Source organism: Chiloscyllium plagiosum, unplaced genomic scaffold (genome assembly GCF_037043375.1).
Source record: "Chiloscyllium plagiosum isolate Xiang-an unplaced genomic scaffold, Cpla_swu_hap1 HiC_scaffold_42, whole genome shotgun sequence".
NCBI lineage: Eukaryota > Metazoa > Chordata > Chondrichthyes > Orectolobiformes > Hemiscylliidae > Chiloscyllium > Chiloscyllium plagiosum.
Genome location: NW_028270180.1, coordinates 91,805,288 through 91,821,891, shown reverse-complemented (window position 1 = coordinate 91,821,891; position 16,604 = coordinate 91,805,288). Strand labels below are relative to the sequence as shown.

At 43.0% G+C, this 16,604-nt stretch overlaps 1 long non-coding RNA gene across 2 annotated transcripts in view; it reads left to right on the top strand.

Annotated features, from left to right (window-relative positions):
* Positions 1 to 3,521: 3,521 nt before the first annotated feature.
* The window catches only part of LOC148137995 (uncharacterized), a 32,886-nt gene continuing 19,803 nt past the window's right edge, over positions 3,522 to 16,604 (top strand). Inside the window, exons 1-5 of one of the 2 annotated variants that reach the window (XR_015754105.1) lie at positions 3,522 to 3,573; positions 4,212 to 4,318; positions 7,020 to 7,102; positions 10,935 to 11,021; positions 14,663 to 14,767. This is a non-coding gene — a long non-coding RNA (uncharacterized LOC148137995). The remainder of the gene's footprint in view (positions 3,574 to 4,211; positions 4,319 to 7,019; positions 7,103 to 10,934; positions 11,022 to 14,662; positions 14,768 to 16,604) is intronic. The other variant, XR_015754106.1, reaches the window with a different exon arrangement.

The following is a 16,604-nucleotide window of genomic DNA, read 5'->3' as shown; positions in this document are numbered from 1 at the left end:
AAATAGTTAAATGGAATGCTCACATTTAAAATACCTGTTATCCATAGGAATGGATGGACTGACAGAATTGGGATCAAATTCCTGGCTGGGGAGTGTGAAATGTGCTTTGATAAAGTCACCTGCATTTACCAACAATAATTTGGCAAGCTCGGAAATTTAAAAAACAATACGAGCTTCATTGCTGCTCCAGTCGGGTCCCAAGCTCTGTGAAAAAAATAACAATGTTCAGGTTTATTGCATACACTCTGAAACACGTGTTCCTTCTACAGATCCTGCAAGTTTCCCCAATGAGCATAGTCCATCCAAATGATGTTGCTAACTTTGGCCAACTCATTTCTTTCCGAGCCTCTATAACCTGAAGAGTGACCAGAAGCAATTACTCCAACATATGTGTCAACATTACTGAGGAGGATTTTTTCCTTCAGCATTGACTTCCATGTATTCAGTGCCCAGAAAAGATAAAAAGCTTGTTACCTTTTATAGAGCAATGATTCAATGGAAGTAAAACGCTAACCTTTTCTTGCTTAATAATCAAGCTGCCTAAATTGTAAAAATGAACACTTCTTAATAGTTCACGAGATCATAACGAAATATTTTGTGCAAAACAAATCACATGATACATAGTTATTCAGATAACAAAACAAGTTTGTTCATTGAAGAACCCAGAGGAAAAGGTCATGAAACAATGTGAGTTCAAAGTTTGTGCGAAGATTTGTAGCTCGGGTGCTCGTTGCTGTGGTTCCAGCTCGGCGAACAGAACCACAGCAACAATGTGAGTTTGATATACCTCAATCATCATTTCAAGTGCATTGTCTGCATAAATTCTCCTTTTCTCCTCGAAGTATTTAACGTCTTGAATAATTGAGAGAATGAAGTCACAGTTGTACAACACAAAATCAGACCCTTCAGTCCAACTTGCCCATGCTGATCAGATATCCAAAATTAATCTAGTCCTATTTGCCAGCATTTGTTCCATATCCATCTTAAACCCTTTCTACTGATTATCAGTTTATTTTTCTTTATCAACACTTGAAATACTGACTTTTTTGTCTCCCAACATTGGTTAAAGAAATCATTCATTCAAGTTAGTTTTGTAATCTTTCACAAAGAAACAAGTGAGAACAACATATAGCTGAGTGCAAAACAAAATACTGCAGCTGCGCGATACCTGGGAACACGCTAAAGGTGAGGCACTGATATTGCACAAGTTTGTCAGCATGGTTTCAATTACTGACAATCATTTAGTAATGTCTTAGCCTTCACATAGTTAAGGTAAATGTGAGATATCTGAATTTCATGAATTGGTTCCTATTGAACTTTGATCAACAAAAAATATTCTTGGTTTAATCTACTCAAAGAAGAAAGTGACGACCAAAGAAGCTGGACATCAGTATGGAAAAGTGTCATGCTGGAAAAGCACAGCAAGTCAGGCAGCATCCGAGAAGCAGGAGAGTTAATGTTTCGGGCATAAGCCCTTCATCAGGAAACACAGGCTTCAGAAAAATAACTGGCATAGACTTATGCCAATACATACGTAGAAGGGTCAGAACATGTTACTATCAGATTAGAGACTAATTTCAGATTTGGTACCATTCAGTGCAACATTTCAGTATGATATTTACATATGTACCTAAAAGAGAAGTTGTCTAAAATTACAAGCTCTAGAATGATTATAGGATTAAACCTGGAAATAAAGCTGGTGAACAAGAATGGCAAAGTAAAGTCCCATCAGTATCGCCTTGGGCAGTGTCAAGTAAGAATTTGAGAGCAGAGTTGCCACTTTGGTGTAATCTTCAGTCTGGCCAAATTGCAGCAAAAAGCTGTTCAATTTTATCTGCAAATTATTGAATGCAAAATCCTCCTTGCACAATAATGAGGCAGCATTTTGGGATGTCATTTTTAAAATATATTATTTTCAAAGTTACTCACAATTAAGAGTGATCATTCGGTGCTGTCTGCATAACTCAGTATGAAAATGAATTAACAGAAAAAAAAAACGTTATAACCCAAATTCAGAGTCACAAATTCATTGATTATTGCGTGGGTCCAGCATTTATAAGTAATCTATTTTTTAAAAATAAATACAGATACATTTACTAACTATATTGGAGTACAATCAAGTTTCTTACTGAACAGTGACAGGATTGGACAGAGTCCGCATGGATTTAAGAGAAGGGAATCATACTTAGCAAATCTACTGAAAGAACCTACAGAGTCGAATATTAAAGTAAGAAATTGCAGGACATTTAGAAAAGCTTATCATTAAAACATGATAGACTGGGGTTTGTGAAAGAGAAACTATATTTGACAAATTTGCGACTGTTCATTGAGGAGATAACAGGCAGGGCTGATAAAGGGTAATCCAATTATGTTCTGTGTTTGGATTTTAAAAATGCAAATGATAAGGTGCTACATAAAAGTTAATTGCACAATTTAGGAGCTCATGGTATCGGGGTAATGTATTAGCATGGACTGAGGATTGGTTAACCACACTGGCTGTTGCTGAGTCCTCACTTGGAGTACTGTATATAATGTTAGCTCCCATATTTAATAAAGGTTAAACCAACATCGGAGACCATTCAAAAAAGATTCAATTAGATGTTTCGAGGATGAAAGTGTTGACCTATCAAGAATAGATAAGCAGGAGTGATCTTATGGAAACAAGATTCTGAGGAGCTTGACAGAGTAGATGTTGACTAGATTTTCTAGCACCAGTGAAGTCTCAAACCAGGGGACATTACATAAGGGAACATTCATTTTAGAAAAAAATGGCTAGTGAATGGCTAGAATTTTCTCGCCCAAACAATTGTGAAAGTTAAATGTGGGAGGGGAATGGTTGGGTTACTCTTCAGAGGGTTATTCTGGCTTGTTGGGCTGAAGGGCCTGTTTCCACACAGTAGGGAATCTATGATTCTATCTCAAATTATTTTAAAAGAGGGCAGATAGATTTTTGAAATATTGAGCAGTTGAAGGCTATGTGGATCAAACATAAAAGAGGTGTTGAGGTCTGGGTTGGCCAAGCCATGATCTGATAGAATGGGGGAACAAGCTGAAGGCAATGAATGCATTACTCCTGCTCCGATTCCTTGAGGCTCTGTTTCATGTTTTTTTTTATCTCCAAAGAAGAGCGTGATAGAATGTGCTAAAGATCTCAGATGTTGTGAAAATGGGCAGTTTATGTACTGATTCAGATGGCATTGATTCATCAATCACAGCTATACAGTCATGAGTAGGAAGGCAATTCCCTCCATGAATAAAGGGAATCTACTGCAGATCTCACAAAAAGGGAATTCTTACCCGCAGCAAACTCTCCCATCACATTACCCAACATATCAGCTAAAGCAGGACACACTGTGCATGCTGTAGCCAACAAAGTGACTCCCGGGTGATTGATGTCAGCACCGGACCAATGAAAGGACGGTGGGCGGAGTTGGAGGACCTAACGGGCGGTTGGTCCTCCAACCAATCAAAGTGAATGAAGGGCGGAGCTAAACTAAACCATGTGATCACCCTCACGGGCGGCGCACAGTCGCTGTAATGAATGCTCGGCAAGTTATGGAGAGAAAGGATACGGTAAGGAAAGAAATAAACAGGGAAACGGGATAAAAACTGTATTGCCATGAGCGGAGAGGTTTTACAAACAAATTGTGCACGTCGGAAAATACAAATTTGAACGTCCCAGTCCCGTGTTTGCAGTAAATGGGGAATTGCCTCAGCGCGGCTGCAGGCCTGAGTGAGCGCCGCCATCTTTATTCGGGACAACGATTCACTGGACACGTGCGCGACCGCCATCTTTGTAGGGGGCAAGGTGCAGCCAGGCGCATGTGCAGCCTTTCTCCAGTTTCGAGTCATTGGGGTCATAGCAGCCAATCCTGCTCTGATTCACCTCTGGGCTCCCTCATCACCACTTTGTCAATATCTAGCTTCCTCAGTCTCGAACCATGGGTGTATTTCTGGTCTGTTTACTACTGTATTATGACTTTTGTAGACCCTTTGTAAAGGAGTTTTTCACTGAGGCCCAGCCCCTGACCATGTGCTGCTCTATTGTCAGATTACTTTTCTCTTGAATATTTTTGACAGTCAAGAATTCTTTTTTCCAATAAGCAAGTATATTTTGCTTCCATTTCTGACTATCAAATTCTGCATCATTTTCATTCCCTGTAATCCATTTTGCACTTCCTGAAACATCAACTGTGTTTCTCCTTCCATAGATACCAGTGATCAATGCCAAAGCCCTGTTGCTTGTGGAGAGGGTGATGTTTGACTTTCTTGTTCAGCTGCAGTTTGTGTGGTGAAGGTGCTCCTATAATGTGGTTGGGTAAGTGGCATTATAGATTATTCATTCAGCAACAATGATGATTTGAAAATAATGTCCAAATCAACCAACAGTTTGCATATTTATTATCATGCTTATAATTTCACAAAAATACTATTGAGAACTTTAGATGGCGATATTAAGTCAGGTGACCAAAAGCATTGCCAAAAAGCAGGTTTTCAGGGATGTCTTAAAGGTGGAAAGCAGACCTGTGAGGTTTTGGCTGCGAATTTCAGACTATGCTGCTTCAGCAACTGTACAAACAGCCACACAGGTGAAGTAATGAATTAACAAATGGTTGGGAGTCTCGAAGAAAATGGGTTGTCGAGGTGTCAAAATGTGTGTGGTGCAGGGAGCTAGGGATTATAACAGCCAGGAATTAAATCAAGTGTGAGAATTTTAAATTGAGGGATATTGGCCAGGTGCTGGCAGGTGAGACACGATTGGGTTAGGGTATCTGGTCAGCATGGACGGGTTGGACCAAAGGGTCTGTTTCCTTGCTGTACATCTCTATGGCTGTATGCTGTTGATTATAATTAGTAGCCTTTTGATGAATCAACAAGCAGAGATTTAGACTTTCCTGAGATTACAGGGAGGTTGAATTTGGGAAGCTGGCCCTGAGTGTGTTTGGAAAATGAAGTCTGGAGATAACACAAGGTGGATGAATGTATATGAGCTTGAGACAAGGGTGGAATCAGCTAGAAATAGTGGTCTTGGAATGGGACTGAGTTATCACACTCATGTCACTTCTGGGATTCAGCTGGTTGCCAGATTGTGAATCAGGGCGGTAACACCATCGGGAGCTGAGTGGCCGTGGTGGTGCCTAAAATGAGTGTCACTCAGCTGACTGTTGCTGAGCAGCGACTGCTTGGTAGCCCTGTTGATGACATTTTCCAAAACTTTACTGCTGATCGAATGTGGACTGATAGAGGGAAATTGGCTGGGTTGGATTGCCCTCTGTTTTTGTGTTGAACATCCCTGGGCAATGTTTCACATTATCGGTAGATGCTTTGTGGGTGGCAAGTTCTGGAGCACAAGCCATCTGTATTATTGCCAGAATATTGGCAGGGCCCGTAGCCTTTGCACTACTTAACCATTTCTTGATGTTATTCAAACTCAACTGAACTGGCTTAGAACTCACATCTGTGATGTTGGAAACCACTGGAGAAGGCTGAGATGGATCATCCCACTTTGCACTTCTGGCTGAAGATTGCTGCAAATGCTGTCATCATATCTGTTGCATGGATATGTGAGGCCCCTCCATCAGTAAAGGTGGAGATATCTGTGATCCTTCCTCCAGTGAGTTGTTTAATTGTCCATCCCCGTTCACAACTGGGTGTGGCAGAAGTGCAGAGCTCCGATCTGTTCCATTGGATGTAGGATCACTTAGCTCTGTTGCTTGCGACTGATGCTGTTTGATATGCAGGTAGTTCTGTTTGATAGCTTCACCAGGTTGGCACTTCATTTTTAAGTCTGCCTGGTGCTGCTCATGGCATGCCCTCCTTTACTGTCCATTGTGATGGGTGAGAGCAGGATTTACAAACCCATGAGATTACAGTTTGTGCTGGAGTACAGTTCTGCTGCTGTTGATGTCCCACAGTTCCTCATAGATACCCAGTTTGAGATCCTACATCTCTTCAAAGTCTGTCCCATTCAGAACGGTGATAGTGTCACACAACACAATGGAGGTTTTTCTCAAATTTAAGGCAAGACTTTGTCTCCAAAAGGAATGTGTGATGGTCGCTCGTACTGATACTGTCATGGACATATGTATCTGCCGCTGGTCAATTCATAACAATGAGATCAAGTATGTTTTACACTCTTATTGGTTCCCTCACCACTAGCTGCAGACTCAGTTGAGCAGCTATATCCTTTAGGACCTGGCCAGCTCAGTCAGTAATTCTGTTGCAGAGCTCGTCTTGATTATGGACATTGAAATCCTGTACCCGGAGTACGTTTGACACCATTTTACTTCCTCAGTGCTTCCTCCAAATGATGTTCAACATGAAGAAGACCTGATCCGTCAGCCAAGGGAGGACGGGACGTGGTAATCGGCAGGAGCCATGAGACTTCCTGGTCTCCGGAGCCAATGCTGTGTACTGGCAAATCCTCCCTGTCTGTACACCACTGTGCCACCACCTCTGCCTGGTCTGTCCTGCCGGTGGACAGGACATATCCAGAGATTTCAGGAGAAAGTGAAGTCTGCAGATGCTGGAGATCAGAGTCAAAAGTCTGGTGCTGGAAAAGCACAGCAGGTCAGGCTGATGAAGGGCTTAGTCTCGAAACGTCGATTCTCCTGCTCCTCGGATGCTGCCTGACCTGTTGTGCTTTTCCAGCACCACACTCTCGATATCGAGGGATGGTGATGGTGGTGCCTGGTCATTTGTTTGTAAGGGATGATTCCATGAGCATGACTATGTCAGGTTGTTCCTTGACTAGTCTGTGAGACAGCTCTCCACATTTTGGCACCAAAAACCATATGTTAGTGAGGAGGACGTTGCACCATCGAGAGGGCTGATTCTGTGGTTGTAATTTCTGGTGCCTTGGTCCATCCGGTTTCATTCCTGTGTTGAGACTTTGCAATGATTCGTACAGTGAGTAGCTGGCTGGGCCGCTGTCAGTTTGGCAGGATTTTTTTCGCCATTGACAATGGTTTCATGGAGATCAGAAGATTCCTAATACATTTTTTTTTTCTTGAATTCAGATTTCACCATCTGCCAAGACGGGATTCGAACCAGGACTTCAGTCGTTTGTTTTAATATTCCGGATAAAAGCTAAATACATCAGGTTTGTTCACTCATTTTAAATATCACTAACCCTGGTTTTGTTTCTTTGTAAAACACTGTCCATCATCCTGTCTCCTTCATCCTCCCCTCCAACAATGAGTGAGGAGCACATGGAATTTCTTTGTCACTAAGACTGAGATAATCCGATCTGCTGCTTCTCTCCCTCCCACGAGCCCACTGAGCCAAACTGCCTCGCGTGGTATTCCTGGTTTTTATCCTAAACCTACATCTTTCTCCAGTCTCTTGTCAAGCCTTATCAGAGCTCACCTTGACCCTTTACCCTAATCTCGGTAAACTCACTTTCCAACTCTCTTTCCTCCGCTGCCGCCTCATCACTCCCCTTCACCAATTCATAGATATTGTTCCTTGTTCTGTCTGTTGGTCTTTTTTGGTTATGTCCTTCTCTCCCATTCTGTGAAAAACTAATATTTGACCTCACCGTTGTTGGAAAATCCTGCTCCATCTCCACTCTCCCTTTGCTTTCTGAATTCCTTGCATTTGGTGTCCCTCAACGATCTAACCTTGGTCTCTCCTGTATCTCACAGACATAGTGCCAGGAGGTGATATCATCCAAAAACACTGTGTTAGGTTTGACATGTACACTGACGATACCCAGCTCTCCCTCCCCATCATCCCTCTCCATTACTCCACTGTTACTCAGTTACCAAACTGCTTACCACATTGCCACTACTCGATTAGCTGCAATTTCCTCCAATGAAACATTGTCACGGTTAAACCCATTGCCTTACCTTTACCTTTCTGCTGAGACCCTCCCTCTCACTGGGAACTCTCCGAGGCAGAACGACACTCTTCACAATATTGCTGTTATATCTGACCCCAAGGTGACCTTCTGATCAGACATCCATACAATCACAACACCAGGAATTCCAATCTCTTAAACATTGCTTTTCTCCACCTCACCCCAGCTCCATTGCCACTGAAACCCCTTACCCGCGTCTGTGTCGCCTTAAACTTGAATCCAAAACAGAACTCTTGATTCCATGACTCAGAATCTGGTTTCAGACTCCCCTCTCAGTATTTACGCTCAGACACATCCTCTCAGTATTTATTCTGTCAAACCCCTTAAGAATCCCATCTGTCTCAATGAGATCACCTCTCTTGCCCCAAAATCCAGTGAGTAGAGTCCCAACCTTTCCAGCCTTTATTTAAAGGATAATCCCTCCAAACCAGGGATCATCTAATTGAATCTTCCTTGAAATGTCTCCAATAAAGTGACACATTTCCTTATCTAAAGGGACCAAAACTGCTCTCATTACTGCAAATATGGTGGTGTCACCAGCACTTCCACATGTTACTCTCGGGTATATACTCCAAACTCTCATACCGAAAACCTTTGAAACAAAACGTTCCATTCCCCTTCCTGGTTCCCTGTTGTAACTGTGTGGTAGCTTTCTGTGTTTCCTGAACAATTACCCCTGGTCCCTTTGTGGTGTAGCCTTCTACAGTTTCTACCATTTAAATAGTACTTTGTTCTTTTATTATCTCCTCCAAAATGAGCAACTTCCCATTTTCCCAAGTTACACCCCATCTGGCAACTTGTTGCCCCCTTCTCCTGAGCATCTCTCTTTTCATAATCCTCTTAGACCTTTGCAGTTATGCCTTTTCGAGGAGATATTCCCCCCTTCCCATTCGTCCAAACATTTACTGGGAGCACTGGGCAGTGGGAAGCAGACAGAGTTGCTATCTTTTTAGGGATACGCTTTGGAGTGATTAGGAGGAGCTTCCTACCCATTGGTCAGGATGGAGACAACTTGCCCATCGTTAGGCATTAGCCTTTCACACCCATGTCTTATTGATGAGGCAGAGCGGCAGCACGGAACGAAAGAAAAGAAAGTCATTCTTGTTCCCCATATCTTACTGACGCTTGGGTCATTTTCTCCAATGTGTCAAAGAACTGTTGGGTTCAGTCACATAAGATCTCAAGTTGGAATCTCCTAGAAACCCACAGATTTCCCCCTGAGTTGACTGCTGATGTCCTCAAGGGTCATATGTACAGTAATCCTGGGCCACGAGGAGGGGATGGTGTGAGTTTCTAACTTGAACTGAGAGTGACAGATTTTGTAAACTTGTATTACAGGATATTATACGTGGACATTCAGATGGTAATCTCAGTAAATGTTAATAGACAATAGATAAATGTATGGTTATCCACTTTGGTGGCAAGAACAGGAAGGCAGATTATTACCTCAATGGAATCAATTTAGGCAAAGTGGCAGTACAGAGAGACCTGGGTGTTCTTGTACACCAGTCAATGAAGGCAAGCATGCAGGTATAGCAGGTAGTGAAGAAGGCTAATCGCATGCTGGCCTTCATAATAAGAGGAATTGAGTATAGAAGCAATGAGGTGCTTCTGCAGCTGTACAGGGCCCTGGTGAGACCACACCTGGAGTACTGTGTGCAGTTCTGGTCTCCAAATTTGAGGAAAGATATTCTGGCTATTGAGGGAGTGCAGCGTAGGTTCACAAGGTCAATTCCTGGAATGGCGGGATTACCTTACACTGAAAGACTGAAGCGACTGGGCTTGGATACCCTTGAGTTTAGAAGACTGAGAGGAGATCTGATTGAGACATATAAGATTATGAAAGGATTGGACACTCTGGCAGCAGGAAACATGTTTCCGCTGATGGGTGAGTGCCGAACCAGAGGACACAGCTTAAAAATGTGGGGTAGACCATTTAGGACAGAGATGAGGAGAAACTTCTTCACCCAGAGAGTGGTGGCTGTGTGGAATGCTCTGCCCCAGAGGGCAGTGGAGGCCCAGTCTCTGGATTCATTTAAGAAAGAGTTGATAGAGCTCTCAAGGATAGTGTGATCAAGGGTTATGGAGATAAGGCAGGAACAGGATACTGATTAGGAATGATCAGCCATGATCATATTGAATGGCAGTGCAGGCTTGAAGGGCTGAATGGCCTACTCCTGCACCTATCGTCTATTGTCTATTCAATGTGTCATGTAATCCTTTTATGATGACCTGTTGAGTGTAAGGTTTATTATTCGAATGTGTAATTTTTGTGTAAGGATGCCTCAGAGAGAGCAGAATAATCTTAAAGGGGACAATAACCATTTTTTTTGGGGGGGAGCTGTTGTTTATTGGTATCAATGACATTGGAATAGAGGAGTTCACATTGTTGGATCATTTGAATCTCTTGTGGGGTAGAATTGAAATCCATCAGAAGGATGGATTGTCCCGGCACTGGAAAGGAAGAGTTGCTAGTGCTATTCAGGAGGCATTAAAATAGTGAAGGAATGTGGGTAAACCAAAAGAGAAAGTGAGGAAAGAGCTAAGTCTGAGGCTGGTACAGTTCAGATGTCAAACAGTCAAGGCAGGCAAAGGCATGGCAGAGAACGAGGTAGGACTGAGCAGTTACACTGCATTTATTTCAATGCAGGAGGCCGGATAGGTCGGGCAGATGAGCTCAGGGCATAATTTTGAACATGGCACTGGGATATTATAGCAATTACAGAGACATGACTCAGGGATGGATAGGACTAGCAGCTTAATGTTCCGGTGTATAGATGCTATAGCAAAGATAGAAAGGGGGCAACAGAGCAGGGGGATGAGGTATTTTTGATTAGGGATAACATTACAGCTGGGCTTCAAGAGGGTATTCCTGGGAGTATATCCAGGCAAGTTGTACAGGTGGAACTGAGAAATAAGGGATGATCTTCTTACTGGGATTGTACTATTGACCCCTCCTCACCCCTTCCCCAATAGTTAGCGGGGAATTGAGAAGCAAATTTACAAAGACATCACTTATCTGTAAGAATAGTGTGGTTGTATACAAGACTTGACCTTTTTTATTCATTCACAGGATGAGGGTGTCACTGGCTGTGTCCAAAGGGCAGTAAAGAGTTAACCACATTGCTGTGGGTCTGGAGTCACATGTAGGCCAGACCAGGTAAGGATGGCAGATTACTTCCCTGAAGAATATTAGTGAATCTGATGGGGTTTTTTTTCGCAACAATCGACAATGGATTCATAGTCTTTCATCGATTCCTAATTCCAAATTTTTTATCGAATTCACATTCCACCATCTGCCGTGGCAGGATTCACACCCAGGGCTCCAGAACGTTATCTGGGTATCTGGATTATCCGTTTAGCCAAAATATCACTAGGCCATTTGGCAGGGTGAGTGACTGAGGTATCCGTAGGACAGCACATCAGCACCAAAATTCCCATGGTCTCTGCGGACCATAGAAAGGGCTGGGGAGGGAAATATATTCCTGGTGGTGGGATCTGACGGTAGATAGCGTAAAAGTCGCTTTATCTGGTGATAAGTGGGGTGGCAAGTGAGGACCGGTGGATTATATTCTTCTTGTGGTCGGAGGGGTGGTGTAAAGGTGAAGGTGCAGGAAGTGGAGGATATGCATTGAAGGGCATTGTTGATCACGTGGAAGGGAGATGTGGTGCTTGAAGTAGGAAACCTTTCTGCGATGTCCTGGAGTGGAATTGCTTCTCTTGGGAGCACATATGGCAGAAGCAGAGGAATTGAGAGTACAGGATCACGTTTTTACTGAATATACTCGAGGGTAATCAGGAGAGCAAAAAGGGGACATGACATATCTCTAGGAAATAGTTTAAGGAGAATCCAAAGAGATTTTTCAAATACATTAAGGATAAAATAATAACCAGACAGAGAATAGGACACCTTAAAGATCAAGAAGGCCATCTATGGAACAACAGGAAGTGGGAGAGATACTATGCTATTCTGTTCTAGAGAGTTTGGACAAATAATAGTGATTACTTGAAAAGTGTCCATATTACAGAGGAGGTGGTACTGGATGTCTTAAATCGTAGCAAGGTGTATCCCAGAAACTTGTGGAAAGCTAGGAAAGTGATAGCAGTGCCCCTCCCTGAGATATTTATATCATCGTTTATGACAGGTGAGGTGTTGGAAGATATGTACCATTATTTAAAAAAGTAGTAAGGAAAGGCCAGGGAGCAAGAGGACAGTCATCCTGACGTCAGTGGCAGGCAAGTTGTTGGAAGGGATTCTGAGGGATAGGATTTACATGTATTTGCAAAGACGAGGAATGATTAGTGATAGTCAACGTGGCTTTGGGTGTGGGAAATTCTCTCTCTCTCTAACATTGAGTTTTTTTGAAGGCAGACTGTGGACGTTGTCTATATGGATACTGAGCAGACTGGTTAGCAAGGTTATATAACATTGAATGTTGGGAGAACCAGACATTTGGATACAAAACTGGCTTGAAGGTAGGCGGCGGAGGGTTGATTTGTGGACTGAAGGCCTGTGAGCAGCAGTGTGCTGCAGGAATGGATATGGAGTCCTTAAACAAATGACTTGGATGTGAATATGAGGTATGGTCAGTAGGTTTACAGAAGACACCAAAATTGGAGGTGTAGTGGACAGTGAAGAAGGTCAGTTCAGAATACAACGGGATCTTGATCAGATGGGCCAATGGAGCAAGGAATAGCAGATGGAGTTCAATTTAGATAAATGTGAGCTGTTGCATTTTGGAAAGGCAAATCGGGGCAGGACGTATGCACTTAATGGTAAAATCCTGGGGAGTGTTGCTGAACAAAGAAACCATGGTGTGCAGGTTCATTGTTCCTTGAAAGTGGTGTTGCAGGTAGGAAGGCTAGTGAAGGTGGCGTTTTGTACACTTAAATTTTTTGGTCAATACATTGAATACAGAAGCTGGGACATCATATTGTGGCTGGGCAGGACATTGATTAAGCCATTCAGGAATTCTGTTTTAAGTTCAAAATTCCCTGTTTTGGGAAGGGTGTTGTGAATCTTGAAAGAGTTCAGACAAGATTTACAACAATTTTGCCAGGGTTGGAGGAATTGAGCTAAAGGGAGAGGCTGAATAGGGTGGGGTTAATTTCCCTGGAGTGTCAAAGACTGAGAGGTGATTTTACGGAGATTTATAAAATCACGAGGGGCATGGATATGGTGAACAGCCGGAGTCTTTTCCCCCCAGGTTAGATGGGTCCAAAACAAGAGCACATGGGCTTAAGTTGAGAGGGCAAAAATTTAAAAGGGATCTAAGGGGCCACGTGTTCAAGCTGAGCATGGTGTATGTGTGGAATGAGCTGCCAGATGAAGTAGTGGAGGCTGATAGAATTACAAATTTAAAATGCATCCGATTGGGGACATGAATAGGAATGGTTTCGAATGATACGGACCAATAGCTGGCAAACGGGACTCCATTAGTTTAGGATTCCTAGTTGGCATGGACCAATTGGACCAAAGGTCTGTTTCTGTGCTGTACATCTCTGACACTAATAAATGAAAATAACATGTGTTCCTCTTTTGTGGAGGGCTAGCAGAAGCACAGATAATTATCCTTGGAGCTGAGAAGGTTAAGCAATGATTTCGACCAGGTGCAGATTTGTTTCCAAGGTATTTAATTTGCAGTGGGAGAGAGGAATTCTAAACAACGTCACAATTTTAGTAACTATTTTCAAGTAATTGACAACTAATGCAGGGTGAATATGTGAACATTATTTTATTCAGTAAATTCTGAGCAGCTGGGACAGTCTGAATGGCAGCTGGACACAGATTCAGCAGTTATTCATAAACAGATTTGGAATTTAACTTTTTAAGCAAAGGTTTGGGGGGCTAAGGGCAAATGGGAGGGGAGTAGGGACAGATTTGCAGCATCTCCAGAGGGAGAGAGTATAGCCCCAATGGGCTGAATAGCCCCCAGCCCCATGCTCTGTGATACTGCCCCATTCACTGTGAATGATGAAGCTCATCCCAGGGCAGAGAGGGAGGATACCACCACTCACCTCACCCTCACAATGGGCCTCAGGTGATTGATGTCAGCGCAGGCCAATAGGAGGCAGAGGGTGGGACTTGTACACGAGGCAGTACCAGTTTATCTTCCAACCAATCGGAGTGAACGAGGGTATCCTTAAGGCGGGAATTAAAGAAAGGCACATGTAGCAGAGATTTGAGAAACTGGAGGAGATTAGAGATAGGGAGCGTTCTGTGGCTGGAGAGGAATTATATAAATAAGGAAGAATTGTGAGGCTGGATGAGGTGACAGTGATCGGGAGAGTTGTGAGGATGAGGAATTTGGAGATAGTGAGAATTAGAGTCCTATAGTTATACCTGTGGTCCAACCAGTCCATGCCGACCATAATTCCAAACTGAACTAATTGTACCTGCCTCCGTTTAGTCCACATCCATCCAAATATTTCCTATTTATGTACTTATCTGAATGTCTTTTAAATATTGTAATTGTATTCACAACTATCACTTCCTCTGGAAGTTCATTCCACACGTGTAATTTTTTTTAAAAAAACCCTAATGTCTTTTCTCAAATCTTTCTCATCTCTTCTCAAAATGAATGCACCCGAATTTTGAATTCCCCTCTCTCCCGGCCATTCACCTTTATCTACACTCTTCACAATTGCATAAACCTTTTAATAAGGTCACCCCTCAACCTCTTAAACTCCAGTGAAAAAAGTCCCAGCCTCTCCTGATAACACAATCCCTCCATTACCATTAACATTCCAGTAAATCTCTTCTGAACCTGCTCCGATTTAATGATATCCTTCCTATAACAGCACAACCAGAACTGGGTTTAGAATTCCAGAAGAGGCCTCCCCAACATCCTGTACAACCTCAACATAACGTCCCAACTCCTATACTCAAAGGTGTGAACAATGAAGGTAAGTGTGCTTGAACACCGTCTTAACCACCCTGTCTACATGTAACACGAACTTCAAAGACATGAAGCCCTCGGTCTCTTTGTTCCATATCACTACTTAACGACTTACTTTTAATGAGTGTAAGTCCTGCCTTCGTTTGTTTTATCAAGATGTAATATTTTGCATTTACTCCAATCCAAACCTCCTTTGAGTATAAAGGCAGTAGGAGTATAATTAAGAGGGAAATCAGGAGGCAAAAAGGGGACCGTGAGATAGCTTTGGAAGATAGGGTTAAGGATAATCCAAAGGGCTTTTATAAATACATGAAGAACAAAAGGCTAACTAGGGAGAAAATACAGACCCTCAAAGATCAGCAAGGCAGCCGTTGTGTGGAGCTGCAGGTGATGGGCGAGATAGGAAACAAGTATTTTGCATCAGTGTTTACTGTGATGAAGTACATGGGAGATATAGAATGTGGGGAAATAAATGGTGACATCTTGAAAAAAAGTCTATATTACAGAGGAGAAGGTGCTGGATGAGTGGCTAAGGAGCTGGTGCAGAGGAAAAGGATTCACATTTTTGGATCATTGTGATCAACTCTGGAGTAGAGTTGACCTGCGTAAGAAGGATGGATTGTACCTGATTTGGAAGGTGTCTAATATCGAGGCAGGGAGATTTGTTAATGCTACTCGGGAGGCAGTAAACCAGCGAGGAGTAGGTGTGATCGCAAATAGATAGTGAGAAAAGAGGTATCTCTGAGGCTGGTACAGTTCAGAAGGCAAATAGTCATTGCAGGCAAGGTCAAGGCACAGAACAATGTGGGATTTAACAGTTACACTGCACTTATTTCAATGCAAGAGGCCTGACAGGGAAGGCAAATGAGCTCAGGGTATGGTTTTGAACATGACACTGGGATATCATGCGTATTATAGAAAGGACTGGCAGCTTAATGTTTCCGGGTATAGATACTATAGGAAGAATAGAAAGGAGGACAAGAGGAGGGGGAGTGGCATTTTTGATTAGGGACAGCATTATGGTTGTGCTTAGGGAGGACATTCCTGGGAGTACGTCCAGTGAAGTTATTTGGGTGGAACTGGGAAATAAGGAAGGGATGATCTCCTTATTGGGGTTGTCTGCGTGGGTTTCATCTGGGTGCTCTGGTTTCCTCCCACAGTGCAAAGATATGCTGGGTAGGTTCGATTATCCTGGCTGAATTGCCCACATGTTCAGGGATGTGCAGGTTGGGTGGATTATCCAGGCTGAATTGCCCACAGAGTTCAGGGATGTGTAGGTTGGGTGGATTATCCAGGCTGAATTGCCCACAGTGTTCAGGGATGTGCAGGTTGATGGCCCTGGGAAATGCAACGTTGCAGGGGGAGGTTAGGTGGCTCTGAGGGTCAGTGTCGATGTGATGAGATGAATGGTCTTATTCCACACTGTCGGGATTCTCTGATAATTCTACTAGTTTTAAAATAGTTACAGAAAATAATAGACCAGATCTAAAAGTTAAGGTTCTAAATTAGACAAAGGCCAATTTTCACAGCACAAGGCAAGCACTTTCAAAATTTGTTTGCGCGAGGTTATTCCCAGGGAAAGAGACGGCTGGAAAGTGGGAACATAAGAGCATAAGGAATAAGAGCAGGAGTAAGCCATCTGGCCCCTCAAGCCTGCTCTGCCATCCACAAGATCAGGGCTGATCTATTCATGGCCTCAGCTCCACATTCCTGCTCTCTCACCATAACCCTTAATTCTTTTCCCGTTCACAAATCTACATTTTGCCTCAAAGGCATTCAAGTTGATAACGTCAAATGCTGCATGGGAATTCCACAGATTCACAACCCTTTGCCTGAAGAAGCTC